General features: G+C 44.8%; 1 pseudogene across 1 annotated transcript; it reads right to left on the minus strand.

The window, feature by feature from the left end:
• Positions 1-11,831: 11,831 nt before the first annotated feature.
• LOC308430551 (small ribosomal subunit protein eS8-like) lies at positions 11,832-12,440 on the minus strand (annotated as a pseudogene). The gene has a single exon. The product of its transcript is annotated as a small ribosomal subunit protein eS8-like (transcript).
• Positions 12,441-21,393: the final 8,953 nt, after the last annotated feature.

The following is a 21,393-nucleotide window of genomic DNA, read 5'->3' on the forward strand; positions in this document are numbered from 1 at the left end:
AAGGAAGTGGGGAGAAGGGGTATGGATATTAACATATGAAAGAATGAAATCAAAAGAATGGGCCACATGTTATGAAATTGCATGTGCAGAAAACGCCGGAGCTCTCCAAACATGAAAAGGGTGACGTTGCATAAATGATCCATAAAGGTGCACGATGCTCATGGGCGGGGCCAGTAGACTTCCTAACCTTCCCCAGCTGCCTGGCCTATGTCTATTCTCAGGAGTACCTTTCTCTCCCTTTGCAATAAACCATGTCCATCACTGTTCATGTGTATCTGGTCTAGTTCTGGTGGGTCCCTCTAAACTCCCTCTGACTGTGGAACAGGATGGTCCCTTCTCCAGGACTGGCTGCTTTCTTTCTCATGTGGGGCCATAGAAAATGCCAGAGTCACATGCCTTATTGTTCAGCTTGTGACTACTTCTGCATTGCCTTCAAAAGAAATGTGGAACTTGCTCGTGTCTCCACAGCTGTGCTGTCTAAACGGCATTTCCCCTAGCGTCACCTAGTATGTCAGTGTCTCATAGGAAACTGGACAGGCAGCATTTGCAAGAAAAAGTAACAGAAAGTGGACTGCCATGTGTATCTGTTTTTGGCTGAGTCCATAGCAACTTAAAAACACGACACAAGGCAATTGACTAAGCCAACCGGGAAGGAGAGTTGGAACAAAAGCAGAAAAAATTCCAGCCCCATTTGGGTTCATTCTAACTTTCACCTTTCTACAGGAACCTGAGTCAGAAAGAGCATATAAACTTTGCCCAAATTTACAAATGTGTAGAGAACCATTTCTCATGTACCTACCTCTTCTTAAACAAAGTCTTCGGAAACTCTCTGAGCCAAAACTCAGTTTTTCTCTGCCCTCAGAATTCTGATGTAGAATAGAAAAGCACAGGGGTTGGCAAGCTCTGGCATGAGGAACAGATCTGGCCTGCAGCCAGGTTTTACTAGAACATCACACACACATCACTGGTAGGCTCACCATGGCTGTGCCAGTGAGGTGTCATCAATGGAGACTCTGGGTTTCATGTATGAGGCTGATCTGGTGGTGACATCTGCCAGTTTATTGTCAAGGTTGATTTGGCTGATCTGACTGTCAAGGAGAATGCTGCTTCCTTCCTCCCTCCCTTCCTCCCTTCCTCCTCCTCCCTTCCTCCCTCCCTCCCTTTCCCCTCCCTACTTCCCTTTTTTCCTTCCTTCTTTCCTTCCATTACTGTGTGTGAGCTCCTCCAGAAGCTGTGTGTTGGGTGGAGTGAAAAAGGGTACCTCTAGATATAGGAGAGATGTTCTTTGGAGTAGTTGTGTAACCCTGCTAGATGCTCCAAGCTTTCAGAAAACCTAGAATGCTTACTACTTAGGCCTTTACACACCAAGTATACACATGAGGTGTATTTCAGTGTAAAACAGGAGGAGCATGACTTTAAAGATGACAGCGACTAAGGATATGGCAGTGGGAAGGGTAGGAATCAGATGTGCATCACCGTTGTGTGATGGCCCCAGGTTTGACTTTCAAAGTCATACACTGAAGTCTTCACCTCCAGTGCTTCAGTGTGCTGTGTATTTGGAGACAGCCTTTGAGAAGGAGTCAAGTTAAAATGGGGTCAGTAGGACAGGCCTTAATAGTATGACCAGTGTCCTACAAAGAGGAGGAGATTAAAGCACAGATGTACAAAGAAAGGAGGAACCATAAGGTCATATGAGGAAGATGACCATCTTTTCCATAGGTCTTGGAACAATTTCTACCAACACATTGACCTTGGATTATCGATCTTTGGAAAACTTCAAGAAAACAAATACACTTTCGCAGTCCAAGGTCCTATGTTCTAGAAGCCTAGGGAGAGCCGTTGGGCACACCTGGTTCTCTAGGTGGTATGTTGGGCATGCTAAGGCCAATCCTAGTACCAATCCCGGGACCTAGTCTTTTGAGGCATTAGCCTTGGGTGCCACAGCTGGGCTGAACTTTGTTCTTTCATCACCCCACAGGCAACAGGGCACAGGGGTTGGTTTTTATCAGTACAGCTAATGGCCTATGGAGCATGGATCTTCATTGTCAGACCAACAGGGGCCCCCATAAAACAGATTGCCCAGGTTTCATTCAGCACAAGAAACCCTTCATTGGCACCTCTGCATAAACCATTTTCACCTGTAAGACTTTAGTCTTTTGAAGTCACAGAACACACCATGAGTAAAAGCCAGCTGTGGGTGTTTTCTTTTGGTTAGGTGCCCAGGTTGTTTTGCTACATCATACAGTTCAGATGATATTATTCTGAATGAATCTCTGCACAGCCCTGTGGAATGTCAGGGTTTTCCAAGTAAAAGTACCAACAGCACAAACATTTAGACTGAAAAAAAGAGAAGAAACTGAAATTCTTGTGAAAGGTTCCATCTCACTCTGGGAATGTGATCACTTTCATGGTGCTATAAAATAGAAGCCAAATCACAAGGGAACAAGCCCAGTACTAGTAAACCCTGGCTTCTTCTCTAAAGCATGTTGTGGGTGTCAGTGACAACAGGTACACACACACACACACACACACACACACACACACACACACACACGTGTTAGTGTTCTAGCTCCATTTTGTCTTCTGCCAGTATCTTAGTGTGCAAATTGGGTGTTTTGAATGTTAGTGCTTTTACAGTATTTACAGTACTTCATGGAGATACGGTTATACTTCCAGGCTTACATGTTGTTTTAAAGCATAGGAGATGTCACTAAAGAGATCCCCATAGGCTGTAAATTTACCAGTGTGAAAACAGGTGCCATTAGTCATATCATTGATGCAAGCTTTATGCTCCATACTTCATAAGCATTAACAAGAAAATGTGGGAAACACGGTGGGTTTTGGCTTTGCAGATCTGCTGAGATTTGCTGCAATTGTTAGCTTTTGCTGTTTACTTTTTAAGTTATCCTTGGTTCCATGGCTCTACATTTCCTAATACAGTAGCATGAGACATGCTCATGCTTAGACTTCCAGTGTTATCTAGTCAAGGATGACCCTCCTTCCACACAATCTACGTAGCTCCAGCTTTGCATGAGCACTGGTCAGACCGGCCACTAAGACACACTGGACATAGTTTTCTTGATTTTTAAATTGTTTTGCATGTACTGTGTTTGTGCCCATTTGCTTTTCTTTATTGTCCTTCTAATCCATCTCAATAAGCGGGAGCCAAAGATGATGTGTGGCAGACTGCCTGACTTTATTTGCAAGAAGCACAGTATTCTCAAAAAATGGGCTGTCAGCCTCTTTACACATGAGATCTCTCAAGGTCATAGAGAAATAGATAGCTGAGGTCCCAGATCTTGTACTAGAGTTTATTTACAGCTAAGTGAATGTGAGGAGTGAGCACCCCAAGTATCACATGACCACATACAGCTATTCAAGTGAAAAAATGAGAGGCACCCCCACAGTATCATGGGTACAGGGCCAAAAGACCAGTTTTTCAAATGCCTAAAGGGTGTCTTCTATATATTTGTTTTCTCCATTTTATTGAATTTGCTGTGTTCAACTTCCTCCCAGAGCTGGCTAAAAGGACCGGCTTTCTTTACACACCTCAAGGATTCCGCTGATGAAATAATTTCTGCTAATGCAGAGGGAAAATGCCAGAGTTCTCAAAGTCCATCAAGAGATAAAAGTCGTATTATATTATGAAAATCTGTTGAAGAAACCATCACAGTAAATGACAGTATTTTTTATAGATGATTTGTTTCAATAAACTAACAAGTGCTCTATATTGTTGGGTTTTGTGGGATACTGAAGAAGTAACATCATGGAAAAACATGTGTGCTTGTGAAAATCTAATGAGGCTTATGGGGAATTAATTCTTTAAATAAAATATCTGTACTATTCTTTAAGAAACATACATAACATCTAATAGTCAATGCCACTAATCTGTGACAGTATATGGCCAATCTATCATAATACACAGTTGGAATGATTTTCATGTGTTTGGTTTGGTCAAACTTTGCCTCCACTTAGAGATTAAAAACAAACAAACAGCCGGAGAGATGGCTCAGTGGTTAAGAGCACTGACTGCTCTTGCAGAGGTCCTGAGTTCAATTCCCAGCAACCACATGGTTACTCACAACCATCTGTAATGAGATCTGATGCCCTCTTCTGGTGTGTCTGAAGACAGCTACAATGTACTTAAGTATAATAAACAAATAAATAAATCTTAAAACAAACAAACAAACAAACAAAAACAATTCACATCTCAGTGAAGAATTTTCCATGGCAAAATGATTTAAGTCAAAGTGTTATGATTGGTTTCACCTAAAATGTAATTTTTAAAGAATACTTTCCAATTATTCTTGGAACTTCCATAGTGCATACAACGTATCTTGCGCAGAGCCACTTCCAGTTTCCTCCAGGAACTGTGAACATGACCTCCTCCTACATTCACTTCTTCTCCTTATTCCATTGTGACCCACTGAGTCCAGTTATTGCTGCTTGCCAGGATGTTAACCTTGTCCAGGTAACCCCCAGGTGCCGGAGAGCAACGCCCATGTCCTGTCGAGAAGGCAGCATTTCTCGCTACTCTCTTCATGCTCCAGCCCTTACATTCTCTCCAGCCCTCTTCTCCGACATTCCCTGAGCCCTGCGGTAACTGACGTCCAGTTTGGGGCTGAGCATTACACAGACGATGATTCTCTGCTCTCTGACTAGCTGCCTACTGCAAAAAGAACCCTTTCTGGCCCAGGTTGAGAGAGGTGTTCATCTATAGGCACAAACATGAATATTTAGAGGATATTTGTTTGATAACATTCATTTAGTAAAATGATAGTAGTAGACGTACTCTCAGGCCCGTGACCTCCCAAACTATGCACTTTGACCAGGCATGGATTTCTTATTGGAATCAGAAACTGCTTAGATTGGTTATTGCCATCACCTTATGCCAAAATGCAACTTTTAATCATTTAAGGCTTTAAGAGATGTTGCACGTTTGTTTGATTGCTGGTTAATTTTGAGACAGAGAGAGTCTCTGGAGAAGTTATTCTAACCTTCAGATGGAAGACCGATCCTTGTACATCTGCTACTGGAGATACAAAATCACACCCTCTACCCCCTCACTTTTGCCATCTGCCGGATTTACCCTTCAGAAATGGTTTCTAGGCCTTTCTTCTAGGCTCGGATGAACCATCTCTTCTGAACACCAGCATGTCTTCCATCCCCCTGCATCAAGCTTCCAAAATAGATCTGAAGGCTACAGGTTCTATTTAGCAAAATGGCTCAGTGGATATAGGTGCTTGCTGGGTAAAGGTGCATGCCGTGCACATTTGAGGACCTGAGTTCAATCCCTGGGACCCATTTAAATGTGAAAGGAGAGAACAGATTCCCAGAGCTGTCCTCTGACCTCCACAGGTGCGCTGTAGCATACATGTCTCCCTAATCACACATGCACACACTCTAGTACGTTTTTTTTTTGTTTTTTTAAAGAAGAAAGTTCAACTCTCTACTTTGCAGATCTTCACAGTGGCCTCAGCACAGTCACCCTCCCCCCCCCAGGACTGTTCAAATTTCTAAGGACTGAAGTCAAATTTATAATACACAGCCTTCAAACAGAGGAGCAGGTATACATCAGAAAGGCAGAACATCTGTACTGTTTACATCTGGAAATACCAATAGCACTGAGTCCTAGACCCAAGGCTGAGGAGGCCAAGCTTCCAAGGATAATTCCTCAGGAGACCACCTGCCCCCACACTGCCCCAGGAACCCAAACAAAGGGGCAGGCAGGCTATTCTATGTGTTAGTTTTCCTGATTAATAAGGCTGTCATCATGCCTGGAATTCTATAATTGTCAATTCAATTTCCTTTTCTGGTAAACAGTTACATTTGCTGATGGAGAAAGTGGCGAGGTGGTTCAAGTGCTTTTCCCCAGCTCTGCTGAGCTGTGACTTCATCACCCCCTGACATGCCACATCGTACAGCAATCTGTCCTCAGACCCATCTCCAGATGTCCTGACTCTTTTGAGCACCTTTGCTCTCAAGACTTTGAAGAAACATCTGAGTAAAAGAAAAATTCCTGAGCCAAAATGAATAAATGAGGAAAAACTCGAAGCAATTAAAGCTTTAATTTTTTATGACTCATGTGTCTAAAAATGTAAATGACTACCAGGCACCATGAAATATTAATCAAGCCAGTAATCCAGGATTCTATATGATGCCAAATTGCTCCCTGCCACCAGGGAGAAAGCTATCTGTCAGACAGCAAGTTCTGCAAATACAAACACCAGCTTCTGGATGTCCCACTTGGGGAGTGTGAGCATGTGAGGGTCACTTCTCATGGGGACCAGAAAGTGACATGGAACCCCATGGAGTCTACCAAGGTCGTGACCTGGCGTAGGGATGCCTCCAGGGTTCTGTTTCAGAGAAAAAGTCCCCTCAGCAGAGGATTCAACTGTTTCACTGTTTCCCATCTTCAACAAAATCTCCAGTGTTTCTCTGCCCAGTATACCCCTTATTCTTGTTGAAGCCCTTTACCTTTCTGTTACAATACTTTTCTGTGGTTTCTGTTAAAAACCCCAAATGTCCCATTCTCTGAGCTTCCATCTGTCAGCTGGACTGTTTTATGATGTTTTCAGGGGGAAATAAAACTCAAAAGCCATAACAAAAGATCGTATTGGATGCTTCTGCGGCTACTCTCTCTAGAGCAAGTTCTTAGCCAGGGCTTATTTTCTTGGGGTCATAGGACATTTGGGATTCCTGGTGCCACTTTTGAGCTTTATAACCAGAGAGGAGGGCGGGTTGAAGTACTGTTCATATGGAGCAAGGAGAGGCTGCGGATGTTGTTACATCCCTTACAGCATGCCAGACAACTCTCCAAACTGTGTCAACATGCTGAGGTTCCTGAGCCTGGTGTGGAGGAGTGGGATAGAGAACCATCTCTCTGCTCCTACTGGATTTTCGCCTTGACTCAGGCCCTAATAAAGAGTATGGATATATACATTCCACACCTCACTCTAGGCATATTAATGTGTCCCTAGGAGAGAACAGTGACCAAATCTGAACACACTGAAAGAGGCACCAATCTGGGTCTGCTCACTAATGAAGCCTCTGAGGCGATGTCACCCTGAATGACTTTTGGACAAAATTTCGAAGTGTTATGTGGCAAAGCAGCATGCATCCTGTCCCTCCCACTTTAGGGAGGCCCTGGGAAGTGCAATCCATCTACCCCACGGCTGCTGATCTTTGTAGTGAGTTAGAGGGTGAAAGAGACGGTGCCTCCACCATCCTTGACTCACGTGAGGGGTAAAGATTACCCTTCTTCAGAGCTCTTATTTCTGATTTTCCTTCCCTCTACTATTCACCCAATGTTTATACAATTTGGAGAGAGAGACATTGTCACTCCACTGCATCAAGCTACCAGCGAGAGTCGCTAGACACTACTGAGTTTGGAGAGGGCCGGTGTATTAGCAAAATTTAGAGAGCATCATCAGTAAACTCTTACCAAGGGCTTGCTAAAAGTTAGATCCTGTGTTGGGTTTTACGAGAGTGTTTTTGTTTAAGCCTCTCAGCAGACACACACACTATTAGATGAGGTGTGTTTGTACATAGTTATGTGGTGTGTGCATGTGTGTGCCGGGTATTTGTACACATGTATCTAGAGGCCAGAAGTTGGCACCATGTGTCTTGCTGGATTGTTCTCCACCTTATTTCCTGAGATAGGTTTGCTCATACAATCTGAAGCTCATTGATTCAGCTAAACTGCCTGGCAAATGAACCCCAGAGATACCCATTTCTGCCTCCCTCACAGGGCCGGGATTAGAGACATGTGGCTAAGCCCACCCTAGGGATTCATATTCAGGTCCTCATGCTCACCCAGATGGCACCCGTGGGGCCATCTTCCCAGCCTCTAAGCACAAACACTCTAGAGTACATCTTACATATGAGAAAGATGAGACATCAAATTCCCTGAAGCAGTCTGTGAGCCTGATGCTTTGTTAGGGGCTGCTGCTCTGGTGAGAAAGGGGAAGTGGGGTGGAGGAGTGCCAAGCTAGGGCACTGTTTAAGGCTCCCACCTCTATTCTGCCAGGTGTCACCTGCCTTAGAAGAACTCAAGTCCTACCCTCCCCCATGGGGCCCCTCCCCCTGCCTGCCTACAAGAGGTTTGGGAACTGCACTAGGGCTTAGGAGCTGCAATGAGCCACACATAACTTGCTATGAGACTGAGGTTTAATTGGATAAGTGTCCATTTCACCACACATGACCTTTAAAAGATCTTAGGAACAAGACCACTAAGCAATTCTGCCTCTCCTACCCACATTCATGCCAACTAAATAGGCCATACTCAGAGGCTGTGCTCTGTGGTGGAAGGTGGGGCTTCATTTAATCACCTAGTAATTGAGCAAGCTCTATATGGAACTGATAAGTTCCTGACTAGGGACTAGGTACACAAAGACTCATAAGGCACAGTATCCATTGTAGGACAATAAAGACAGGAACTAATGAGATGCTAGAGCCGGAGTCATCAACCTAACAGAATGTTGCTGCAGTCAGGAAGGTTAGAGACTAGAGGACAGAAACATCAGAAGGATGACGGGGTATTCTGTTCTGGGCTTTGGAGGGTGACTAGGAGGCCTCTGTGCAGTGCAGAAGAGCTGGGTCTGTGTGCCCAGGAGAACTTACAGAAAGAATGAGAGTGAAAGGATTAATGGATGAAACCATTACACAGCTAGATTCAAGTTTTAAACATTAAAGAACAGAGTAGTGTAGCTCAGCAACCACCAAGATGTGATTCTAAGTTGTTTAAATACCCCTATAGGGCTCCCCTGTTGGAGGAAACTCATAACAGGGGTCACCCACTGAGGTGTCCTATAGAACTTATGTGCTTTACCTGGGCATGGTAATATACACCTGTAATTCCTGCATTTGGGAGGACTCTGAGGCTTACCTGAACTACATGGAAAAATACTGCCTCAGCAACACTATCATCATCATCAGCATCACCATCATCATCATCATCATCATCATCATCATCATCATCATCATCATCATCATCATCAACATCAACATCAACAACAACAACAACAGCTAGATGTTCTAGTTTGCATTTTGTTGCTGTGATAAACACCATGGCCAAAAAAATAATAATAATAATAATAATAACCAGAGGAGGAAAGGGTTTACTTCATCGTACACTTTTGGGTCATAATCCTTCACTGAGGAAAGCAAGACAGGTACTTAAGCAGGAGTCGAGTCAGGAAACATGGAGGAAAGCTGGAGACTGCTTGCTCTTCTCTGCTCATGTTCAGCCAGCTTTCTTGTACCACCCAGGACCAGCTTCCTGGGAATGGCACCACCCACAGTGGGCTAGACCTGCTCACATCAGTTATCATCAAGAAAATGTACCTGCAGACTTGCCTATGGACCAGTCTAACCAAGGAAATCCCTCACTTGAGACTCTCTCTTAAAACTCATTTGTGTCAAGTTGACAGCTGAAGCTAAATAGAAGAATAGAGTAGGGGCTTTAGCACCAGGTAGATCTCACTGCTAGCTCTGCGACTCTGGAATGCTTACCATTGCCAAATGAAGGCTGTTTCCTTGTTTCTGAGCCTAACAAGGGGTGTTCTTTAAGAATAAAGACATGTGTGTAGTATCTAGTTCACAAAACTCTTCCTTTCACCTGACCTTATGAATTCAGATGGAGCTTTGAGTCATTTCTGAAATCAGAAACCCAAGGTGCATCAGTGCCAGCCACAGTTCTAGGGAAGGGGACGGGGTCTATGGGACCAGACCCTTCATAGGAAACAGCTACACCCAACCTTTCTCTAAAAAGGTCCTCAGGATTTTCATTGCAAATGAAACGAGACATCTGGTGTAGGACATCAACAGCTCCTTGGGAAGTTCCAAGGCTGCAGTTGTGGCTCCCTGAGGCATGTGAGTTACCACAGATAGTCTTGCCTCTGGGCCATGAGTATAGAAGACATGGCCATTTCTCAAGTTCTGTTATAACAGATCTAAAGACAGCAGAATCATCTGGCTAGCTGTGAAGCTTCCTTCTGACCATATATAGGTCACTAGTCAGCATGTTCCTCACATCTGCTTTGTGTCTTTTGACACACAGAGAGAACCCTGTTTTCTGGTCTGAGTTCCCAGCACAGACTATGCCCAGTCACAACATGAATAGCACCCTCAGTTTTCAGATGACAGTGTTATTCTTCACAGACGCTAGTGGCACTTGGTGAGTTTCTAGGTTGCAGCTTGTGTTTGTTTGAATGTCTTCTCATGAGACTTCAAAGGATTCAGAGGGACAATGATTTTGTCATCTGCAATCCTGGGTAAATGGTTCAACACCTGAATAGACCTAGCTTCCGCTGAGCCTGGGGGAGGCAGGGAAGCCAGTAGCTGCCCACACATTGCTGTTTTGGCACCTGATCTATGGGATTCTCGTAAGCCACCATCCCCTGGGGCTGGAGGAGGCAGATTTCCTTTACCCAGACTCTTGGCTCTTCCTTCAGATTCCTGGAGTCTGTCTCCCAATAGCCAGGTAGCTGCCTGCAGTCATTCCTGTTCTCCCTTCTTCACTACCGCAGTAAGTAGAGAAAACAATTGCAGCAAGCAGCACCTCCAGGTTTGGCTAGTTACAGTTTCAGAGTTGCATGTCTTCAACATATTTGCCCACTTTACACCAACCCCTTATTGAACATGAGGATAATCAAGTTCCAGCATTCTGAAGGTCAATAGGACTGCCTGGAGGGAGCGGTGGGTGATAAGGGAATGATGGGTGCCAGATATGGTCAACATGTTGACCTTCAAGGCCCATACAGGGCTCAACAGGAAATGGAAGTGAGTAAGGCTGAGAAGGGACCTCATGCAGCCAAAGCAATAGGGCACTAACCCTCTGTCTTGACCTCTAAAGAATCTCTTGTCTGAGGTTAGACTAGAACATTCCAGGGCTGGGGAGTTCCAAGAGGCCCTGATGAGGATATAGACAGCTACTCAGTCTCACCATCACAGTTCCCCCACCACTCCCCTTCCTCGGCTACTGTCTGCAACCATGCATGAGCAGAGCAACACAGAGCCGAAACAGGAAAGTCCTCAGCGCCTCCTAAAAACTGTTCTCTGTGGAAAGAGGCACCATTATGATAGAGGAAGGAGCAATAGAGAGAGGGAAGTTGGGTACAACTGATAGAAAGGAGGACATGGGAAAATGGAGTGGTGTAATTAGGGAGGGAAACAGGAGACAGAGGCATGTGGGATGGGGGGTGGTGGTCCAGTAACAGTAAGACTGTCTTAAAAGTCATGGGGAATCATATCTACCTGAGCATACCTATTCATATGCTGGTATGAAAATATCTACTAATACTTTAAAATTTCCCATCTTGATTGACCAACACCAAGCATGAGAAGCCCTCTTTAGAACTGTAGGTAAGAATGCCCAAGAGATTCCCCAAACATTACAGGCTACTGCTATTTCCCTTGGTTGTTCCCCAGAGGTGGTGGGTAAGTCTGCTGAAGGCATCATGCACTTCGGACACAGGACAAAGGTGAATCCTACCTGAAAGTCTTATCCCTGAGCACTAGCTTTTATGGTGCCAGAAGAAAACACCAACTGCTTATCCAGCACCAAATGGTCAGACCTGAAAACATTTATGTGTCAGTAACAGTATACAGACTGAGCACATTGTGTTTATGCATTTTGGAAAACACACACACACACACACACACACACACACACACACACACACACACACACACCAATAAGTAAAGAAAAAGAGGCCATAGATTTGACAAAGAGCAAGGGGGATACAAGGGATTGGAGAGAGAAAAGGAAAAGAAAGGGATTATATAATTATAATATCAAAAATATCTTTTACATAAGCCACAATGATGGTTTATTTGCCTTTCCAGGCTTTGGTCTTCCGTGGATGGAACTCCAGCTCCTTGCCTTCAAGCATGTAGCCATCTGCTCTGCCACACTGGCCTGGTCGTGAGGCAATGCTGGCTACAAGCTTGTCCTGCTGGAACTGTTTCTTCGGAAGACTGCTGATTTTAGCATTCCTTCTCCTTTCATTGTATTTCTTTTGAATTTTCTCTGGTCATTTTTGTTTAGAATCTCTTCCTCCTTAGGAGTCAGCTTCTGGTCCCCTTCTTGTGGCCCAGGGGCAGTGTATAATGGGACAGTGTGCGGTCAGTGAGCACAGTGCAGTTCTTTACCAAGGACTCGGTGGGAACAAGCTCATTATCGGATGCATTGTAGACAACATCAATGATCTTTGTTTGATGAGTACAACACTCAGAGCCTCAAGCAAAGTTCCCCATATCCAATCTCAGAGCCCGGTACTTCTTATTGCCCCCTTGAATTTGGACTGTGTGTATGGGGCGAGGGCCAATCTTATTTTTGGCAACAGGCCATCCCAACTCACAGTTTTGCTTCTTGTGGTAGGGTTTTCTCTTACCCCTGTCTTGTGGCACTTGTGCCAGTTGTCCTGAGAGATGCCCATTGCTTGACACTGGCTGGAAAAAAACATCAAAAATATTTTTAAAAGCCCCATTCCCTGTAAGTCTGATCACCTTCTGTAATGGCCACAGCTCCCATACACCTCTTCCTCCCCTCTTTCTGTGATTCACTAAGATTGGCCTTCCTGATTGTAGGCCATTTTTAAGCATCTTGGTAAGTATAGGGCTTACTACCAAGCTGGACTACACACTAGTCTACTGAGTACATGTGCCTACCTTCTGTCTCCCAGGGATGTTGACTATGGCATCTCTCTGGTGAGTCACTTCTCCTCCTGTGTTATCCTCTCTACTATTCACATGAGAACAGAAGTGGATGGAGGTATCTTCCACGTAAGCCTTCATCTCTCTCCAGCTCCACAGGAATCCCATGCTGGAAGCCATATGACAGCCCTATGCTTCCAGACTCCAAGTCCATTCAGAGTGTGAACCTGTCTTGCTTCAGGCCAGTCAGTGGCATTCCCAAGAGAGCATCTCTCAGAGCTATCAGTGAAGAATGAAAACATACAAAGGAGATGAAGAGGCTTGTCTCACTTTCCCAGGGAGTTTTGGAGCAACTTAATGGCAGTGGAAACTTTTAGGGAGGGAGCATCAATAAAATATAATTAATATTAATTATTATTGAGTCATGGGAATATCCTAATGCCTTGGTGATTATTCGCCCCAGCACAACCAAAATACCCTTGATGAAAATGGATTTTCATTTCACGCTCAAATCTTGAGTCAATATCTTAGCCAGGAAAAAGAAACACAGAATAGTGTTGCCAGGGACAGACCACCACTGGCTGCCATGAGCCAAGGGCAGAAGTCCCTTTCCAAGGCCATATGGGATTAGGGCTGACTCTTAACAATTGTTGAAGTTCCAGGAGATCATGCAATCATTTGATGTAAACTAACATTCCAGATTCTCAGCTGGCTAGACAAAAAAAAATCTGTCTAGAGCAAAAGATGTTCAGTTCTGTTTTACTACAGCTACTTTCAACTAATTCATCTTCTCCAAAATGATGATAGCCACAGTGGTTCTTTCTTCATTCCAGTGTTGGGAAGTGAGCCATATATCTGTAGGGTGGTAGTCTGCACATACTGTGAGGACATCCATACCTCACCTCCCACCTTCTGGCTGGCATCATCCATATGGCTCAGCATTGCCACTGAAGTGACTCAGAAAGAAGTTGAACATAGAAAGAGACTGGACTGGTCAGGGAAAGAAAAGAGACCCCTGTAGACACAAGATGGGGATATAGAGGCCCAAACCATAGGAACTGTGTATTTGTTAGCAGTCTCCTGACTCTGGTATATAGTTAAAAGTTTAGCCATAAAACCTTAAGAAAACTTGTCCTTCTTGACCTCTGCTTAGGGTTTCTATTGTGACAAAACCACAAAGACAAAAAGCAATTTGAGAAGGAAAGGGTATATTTCAGCTTACAAATCTAATGTCACACTCCATCACTGAGGGAAGTCAGGACAGGGACTCAAGGTAGGAACCAAAAGGCAGGAACTGAAGCAGAGACCATGGAGGAATGATGATTATTGACTTGGTTTCCATGAGTTACTCAGTCTGCTTTCTTCTATGCCCCACACTCATCTGTCCAGAGTCAGCATCACTCACAATAAACTGGACCCTCCTACATCAATCACTAATTGAGAAAATGCCCACAGTCTTGCCTATGTGTCAGTTTTACTGGGGTTATTTTGTTCTTCATGGAACCTTCTTCTCAGATAACTCTAGCTTATGTCAAGCTGACAAACAACAAGCCCTAAAACCAAACAACAACCAGGACAATTCCATTGTGTACAGCTTTTGCTACCTTGCCTAAAGTCTCAGGTGGACGACACTACCAACTACTGCTCAAATAATATTGGATCTATGAATAAAAACCACAGGCACAAACATTGGATAATATTGGATCCGTGGATGAAAACACAGGTTCACTTTCAACTTGACTTATTGGCTCAATTGCTGGGTGTCCTCAGTGCATTTCAGCTAGTGTGCACTTCTCAATACTCCCAGTTCAGCACCCTAAATCTGCACTCAATTTCAGTTGCTCAGCCACCTTCAGTCCCAACTTAACACCCGCAACCTCCTGCCTGTGGTTGGCCTGTGGTTGCTCTGCCCAAGATCTCACCTGGCTGGTTGATTATTCTACTTCTAAAGCATGTCGAAAACTCTCCCTTCCTCCCTCTTCTGTGTCTTCACACTTGCCTATGGGGACCTGCAAGTCCTTCCAGTTCTTTCTACTCAACAATTGGTCTATTGCATCTTTATTGATAGATCAAGAACCAATTGGAGAACAGGACCTTAGAATTAGAACCACCCTGCACAATCCTCTCTTGTTTGTTCTTTCTGTGTTTTACCTGTGTGCCATGGGTAGAATACCATTCCTAAGATAACTACAATCAAAATGGAGAAAGAAAGCTATAGACAGAGGCAGAGTATCTAAGCCCAGACCCTCTTATGTACAGCACAATGGTCCTCTCCCTGATCTTCTCAGTCCTTGCTTCTATCACATACTGTTCCTATCTCAATCTGTCCTCCTGGTGGTTAGCAGGGCATCCCACTGGACAAGTTTTTCTGTGAACTCAAGGTGAACAAATTAAATGCAAACCCTGAATCAGTGGCATATCAAGATCTTACATTCCTACCAAGTGCCAAGGTGTGGCCAAAACCACTGGTTTTGCAATGCAAGACTTAGAAGTCAGCCAAAGAGTTGGGTGTGTTCTCTGAAGCTATAAAGATCCCCACTTGCCAGTAGTTAGCCTTAAAAAATCCTCTATCTCTGCCGTTTTCTTCTGTGCACAATTGACTGTAGTCACAGCAGTAGTGTTCTGTAGAAGGACTGTGTGGATTAATACCTGGTCTGAGGTGTATATGTCAAGGGTGGGAGTGGGGGCATGGAGACAGGGGAGTGAAGATTGGTGGTTATTCTGGCCCATCACTGTTGCACCTTGCTGCATGCTATTACCTGTACAACAAAATTTGAACTTTCTAAGAAGGTGGTTAGCTTCCAACCCTGCTCTGCATATCAACCGTCTTCCATGAGGTAGTTATTCTGGGATCCAGCCTTTTCGAACTTCCACACACCTTCATGTTTTTTTGACCTTGAATATCCTCTGTCCTTCCTCACTGTACCCATTCCTCATGTGCTTCTGTGTTGAGATACCTGGATTCTCTTCTATGAAGACAGCATCTGTGGTGGCTTGAATATACTTGGTCCATGGAAGTGCCACTATTAGAAGGTGTGGCTCTGTTGGAACAGGTATGGCCTTTGTTATAGGAAGTATTTCACTGTTGGGGGTGGTCTTTGAGATCCCTATGTTTAAGCTTTGCCCAGTGAGAAAGATAAACCCTCCTCCTGGCTGCTGCCTTTGGATAAAGATGTAGAACTCTCAGCTTTTCCAGCACCATCTCTGCCTGGATGCTGCCGTGCTTCCCACCATGATGATAATGGACTAAACCTCTGAACCTGTAAGCCAACCCCAATTAAATGTTATTCTTTATCGGAGTTGCTCTGGTCATGGTATCTCTTCACATCAATAAAATCCTAACTAAGACAGTACGGCTTAGACTGCATCCTTCTAGTCATCAGGAGATGCCTTTAATTTTCTGTATTTCCAGCACCATGCATTGCCTAACACAGTTTAAAAATGAAGAGACAATGACGAATCAATGAAACCAAAACACCCATCCCTCTTTTCTTTTGTCCCTGCTGTGATGTGACCTAGCTAGAGATGATTAAGTCTCTAAGTCCTGTCTAGCCTTATCCTTGCTAATGTATAGTTTTGTTTTTTCACATGAGGTCCTACTATGCACCAGGCTTGGCTCACTATTCTCCTGCATTAACCTCCCAAGGGCTAGGTTTATAGCCATGCACCACTTGGGAACAAATGTGTGTAGCCTATTTTTAGAAGTAGCTGTGGTGGTGCATGTTTGTTCCATTTTAATAAGAGAGTTTGCTTATTTCTTGACTTGTTAAGCTAATTATTGGTGTGACTGTAGTTCTTATTTTTTTGCAATGGCATGATATCTATTACTGACACTAATTCTGATGTTCAATCCTAGACTGAGCTTTCAAGCTGTCCCCTTTGACACAATCAGATTGCCACTCTCTGAGTCATCCCTTGCTTCCCTATAACTAAGACAGTGTGTTCACTGTGTGGCTTGTTTATCCCTGACAAAGCTTAGCAAGTCATGCTGACGCATACCTGTATTGGAAAGTCAGCAGCCAGCTAGTTGCTGAAAATGACCAAGAGTGTAGTTCAACATCCATCTCTTGCACAGAGAGAAGCTGAAACAGAAGCTGGAGGCGGGAAGGAAAGCATCTATAGAGATGGCTCATGGTCCTCGGGTTCTCCGGTGACTAATAACTGGAAGATCCCTACTGCAGGAATAGGGAGGAGGCAACACACAGTTTGGTGTTCTGGAGTTGGACATATCCCAAGAACTTATGTCACTATCACCTGTAACGGGGATACCTTGGTAGTCGCAAAGCCAGAGTCCACCCCAAGCAATCAGGCTCTGGAAGTTCTCTTATATAGCAGAGGCTTGTGCCTCCCAGTAGGGAACATCACATGCTGTTAGGGGACATCACATGTAAGCTATATTCCACAATATCTTTTCTGCAAGGCACTCAAAGCTTTCGTTTGTCCTCATACTTAGTTTGTAGTTACTATAACCTTGAACTCCTGGCCTGACCTCTGCCTCCCAAATTCTGGGATCACAAACCTCCACCATCATATCTTGCTTTCAAATCATTTTCACAAATTTTTTGAAAAAAACATTTTTTTAAACATCAAAAACATTTATGATTTGAACCATAGGTGGGAACATGGGTTTTTTTGGTTTGTTTTTTGGTTGTTTGGTTTTTTTGTTTTGTTTTGTTTTTAATTGACACAACTCTGTATAACATATCATCCATGAAACTTTTTTATAGATGTAAAGTTATTCTAAAATTAGTTTATAAATAAAAATGTATGATCATTGGCAAAAAAAAAAAAAAAAAAAAAAAAAAAAAAAGAAAATGACTAGAATGGTGCTAGGCCCTAGAGAGAAACTACTGTTATTGTTTTTCTAAGTGGATATTGTAGTAAACCATTTATCTTTACAACCCATCAGAGAAGCGTCTATTGCTAGCAATGGGGACTAACAGAGGCCTACAGCTGATGAAGGTGCAAAACCAAGAGACTGTGTGGTTCTTAGCCCCGAAAAGAAAGTCTGTGTCACATCCCCTCTCCCCTAGGCTCAGAGATCATTGCAGGAGAGGAGTGGATAGAGTGTGAAAGACAAAGACAGTGAATTGCTACAAGAAAAATGGTCTTTTCTGACACAGCAGGGCAGCTGCACATTTGAACTCAAAGTTCACTGCATAGGAACCATGCAACCCCAGGACAGACCAAATACAACCCTGGAGACAGGAGATGGGCTCAGGATCCTACTGATAGCAATGAAGCCATTGGCAATTTTAGCTTCTGGAAGGGAAGAGACCGTTTTCTTTAATACTGTAGACCCTGGTAAGTCAACGACACTCCAGTGGAAAGCCACACATTCAAGAATATTTGGTCACCACAAATTTGTCTTGGAAGAATTAAAAGGGAGGGCCCACAAAGTTGGGTGGGTATAAATCTGGGAATAGTTGGGGATAAATATGACCAAACATGAGCAACAAAGTGCTTAAAACTCTAATGTGAACTAAAAGTATTTATACTTTATATGTGATCATTTCTAGTCCAGTGACAGATGATAGGGCCACAGCATAATCTCAGTAGCCTGTGAATACACTGTGTGATTGTAGGAAGTCAGTGTGGTGGATAACTTTGACACGGCAGGTGTTTCTGGGTTGTGTGGATGGGCCTGAACTTATCATGACAATCTTTATGAAAGAGAGCTGGGGGTTAAAGTGAGGAAGAACAAAGAGGGAGAGGGGACAGGGAAGAGGGGATAGGGAAGAGAGGACAGGGAAGAGGGAGAGGGGAGGGGGAACAGAGAAGAGGGGAGAGGGGACAGGGAAGAGAGGACAGGGGAGGAGGGACAGGGAAGAGGAAAGAGGGGACAGGGAAGAGGGGACAGGGAAGAGGGGAGAGGGGAGGGGGGGCAGGGAAGAGGAGAGGGGGAGGGGGGACAGGGAAGAGCAGAGAGGGGAGAAGGGAGAAGGAAGAGGGGACAGGGGAGAAGGAAGAAGAAAGAGGGGACAGGGGAGAGGGGACAGGGAAGAGAGGACAGGGAAGAGAGGACAGGGGAGAGGGGACAGAGAAGAGGGGGGAGAGGGGGGACAGGGAAGGGGGAGAGGGAAGAGGGGACAGGGAAGTGAAGACAGGGAAGAAGGGAGAGGGGACAGGGGAGAAGGGAGAGGGAACAGGGAAGAGGGGACAGGGGAGAGGGGAGAGGGGACAGGGGACAGGGGAGAGGGAACAGGAAAGAAGGGACAGGGGAGAAGAAAGAGGGAAGAAGGGACAGGGGAGAAGGGAGATGAAAGAAGGGACAGGGGAGAAGGGAGATGGAAGAAGGGACAGGGGAGAAGGGAGAGGGAAGAAGGGACAGGGGAGAAGGGAGAGGGAAGAAGGGACAGGGGAGAAGGGAGAGGGAAAAGGAGATAGGGGAGAAGGGAGAGAGGGGACAGGGAAGAGAGGACAAGGAAGAGGGGACAGGGGAGAAGGGAGAGGGTAGAGGGGACAGGGAAAAGGGGAGGGGAAGAGAGGAGAGGGGAGAGACAAGCCTTATTCTTATTCTTTAAAATAATGGAAGAGGCCACAAGCCAAGGAATCCATTGGTGATTCTCCCCAGAATCTATCGAATGTATAAAGCCCTAATGTCTCCTTGATTTTAAATACCCTCTTCGGATTCCTCAGTTTTTCACCTGCAAACCTGAGAGTATTAAATGAGTGTCACTTTTGCTGCAAGATATGTGAATATGTGTTACGGCAGAAATGGGGAACCAATACAAATATTATTTAAAAATTTCCCACATTTTTTTGTTAAATTCCTTTCTGTTCACTTTTGTATACACTCTTTTGCTAGCTGTTCATTCGAAGACACAGCTACAACCACGCTGTGTTCTTTCCTTCCCAGTTCACCTTCTCTTCCTGCTGTTTCTGCTTTCTGAATCTTTGTGTGTAGGATACATGTGCATGGTGTGTGTCTTTGTGTGTGTGTGTGTGTGTGGTCTGGTGTATTGAACATGCCAAGTGGAAGTCTGGGAAGTTGGTTGTCACCTTCTACTTTGCTTGAGACTGGGTCTCCTCTTGTTCATCACTACATATTGCAGGCTAACTTGTGTACCCATTTCTGGCGCTTCTCCCATCTTCTCTTAGGCGTTCTGACATTATTGGGTGTTGCATAAGTGCTTCTTTACCCACAGAACCATCTCTCCCAGGTACTAAGCCATCCATCTTCCCCGCACGGATCCCTTGAGTCTGCTTCTGTAGTTTAAGGCTTCAGTTTCAGCCGAGTTTCTCTCCTTTGTTGTTGCTGTAATTGTTTCTATTCTGAGACAAGATCTCTGTGTAGCCAGGGTTAGAGTTCATGGGCTGGGAGCCCTCTGCCCCAGCCTCTGCAATTCTAGGAAATGTCATCTGCCAAGCTTAGCCAGCAGTAATATCGAGTGTTGTGCTGTCCTCGTCCTGAGTATGCATTCATATAAGCTGGAAGCCTTGCTAAGTGCAGGCTGTCTGGAAGGCTCTCCTGTGCAGATGGAACGTGGATCCCCATTCTACAAGCTGCCTAGCTCCCCACAGGAAGTTTTGCAGAAATGAAAGTGCCAATACACCACACTTGACCTTGAAAATTACTCGTAGTTCAAGCCCCACTATTCCTGGTCACAAATAGCCATTCAGAAGCTGCCTCAGTGAGGACACATCTGGGATGCTCGACTAGGTACTGGCTGAAGGGCAGGGCCCGAGTGGGGCTGACAGGGTGCTTGTTGCTCCTTGTTCATGTCATCTTCTCTTTCTTGTGTGTAAGCGATCTGATGTCCCACTCATGGATCAATGGCCTAGAGGGTTCCATGCCTGGTACAATGAAATGCAGAAACAATTCAAGGGAGCTGTACTCCTGAAGGGGCAGTAATGTATCCTGAGAAGTGAATGAGATACCATTTATCCACTGAGAACTCTGGGGCTGTGAAAATGTGGAGTCCAACCTATCCTATAGCATAACACGCATCTAAGTTAAGGGCTAGGGCAATACCTCTTAAGTTTTTGTTGTCTGCCTGCACATCTATGTGGGCACTTCCTCATATAGGCCAAAGGCTGTTAGGTAAATACCAGGGTGAGCCCCAGAAGGCCTTCTGCTGAGCTCCAGATGTGGACATAATGCCACTTCCAGCTGTTCCCCTGTCCCAGCACTCTTCCCTGTACACTGTGACTTTCCTGCTGCCACTTGCCTTCCCTCTCACTATGGCCCAACTAGTATTGGCTCCTAGACAGAACTAAGATGCCAGCAGTTTTCTGGGCCAGCACAAATAATCTAAACCCAGAGGAGGGAGTTCTACCCCCACCCCAATCTACTCTGGCCAGTACCATACTGGGGAAGCCTGGAACCAGACCTCAAGATCAAATGTCCTTTTGACTCAGATACCAGGCCTCTTATGCCTGACCTTCCTCTGTCCTGTGCTACCCTCTGCTCCTAAAACCACCAGGCAACAAGGACAGGACCTAGGGTACCAGAGAGGCTTGACCTCATACTGTTGTATTTTTGACTCTCCCAGGAGCTTTCGACATTTAACAATAGATTAAGCCCAGGCATAGGCAAATTGAAGAGCCTCCAACCCTATACCCCAGGGTGGGTGTCATTTGCATTTCAGTCTCAAAGACAACACAGATGGATGCTGTACTGGCTGGTTTTGTGTGTCAACTTGACACAAGCTGGAGTTGTCACAGAGAATGAAGCCTTCCTTGAGGAAATGCCTCCATGAGATCCAGCTGTAAGGCATTTTCTCAACTAGTGAG

Source organism: Micromys minutus, assembly GCF_963924665.1.
Source record: "Micromys minutus genome assembly, chromosome: 16".
Classification (NCBI taxonomy): Eukaryota; Metazoa; Chordata; class Mammalia; order Rodentia; family Muridae; genus Micromys; species Micromys minutus.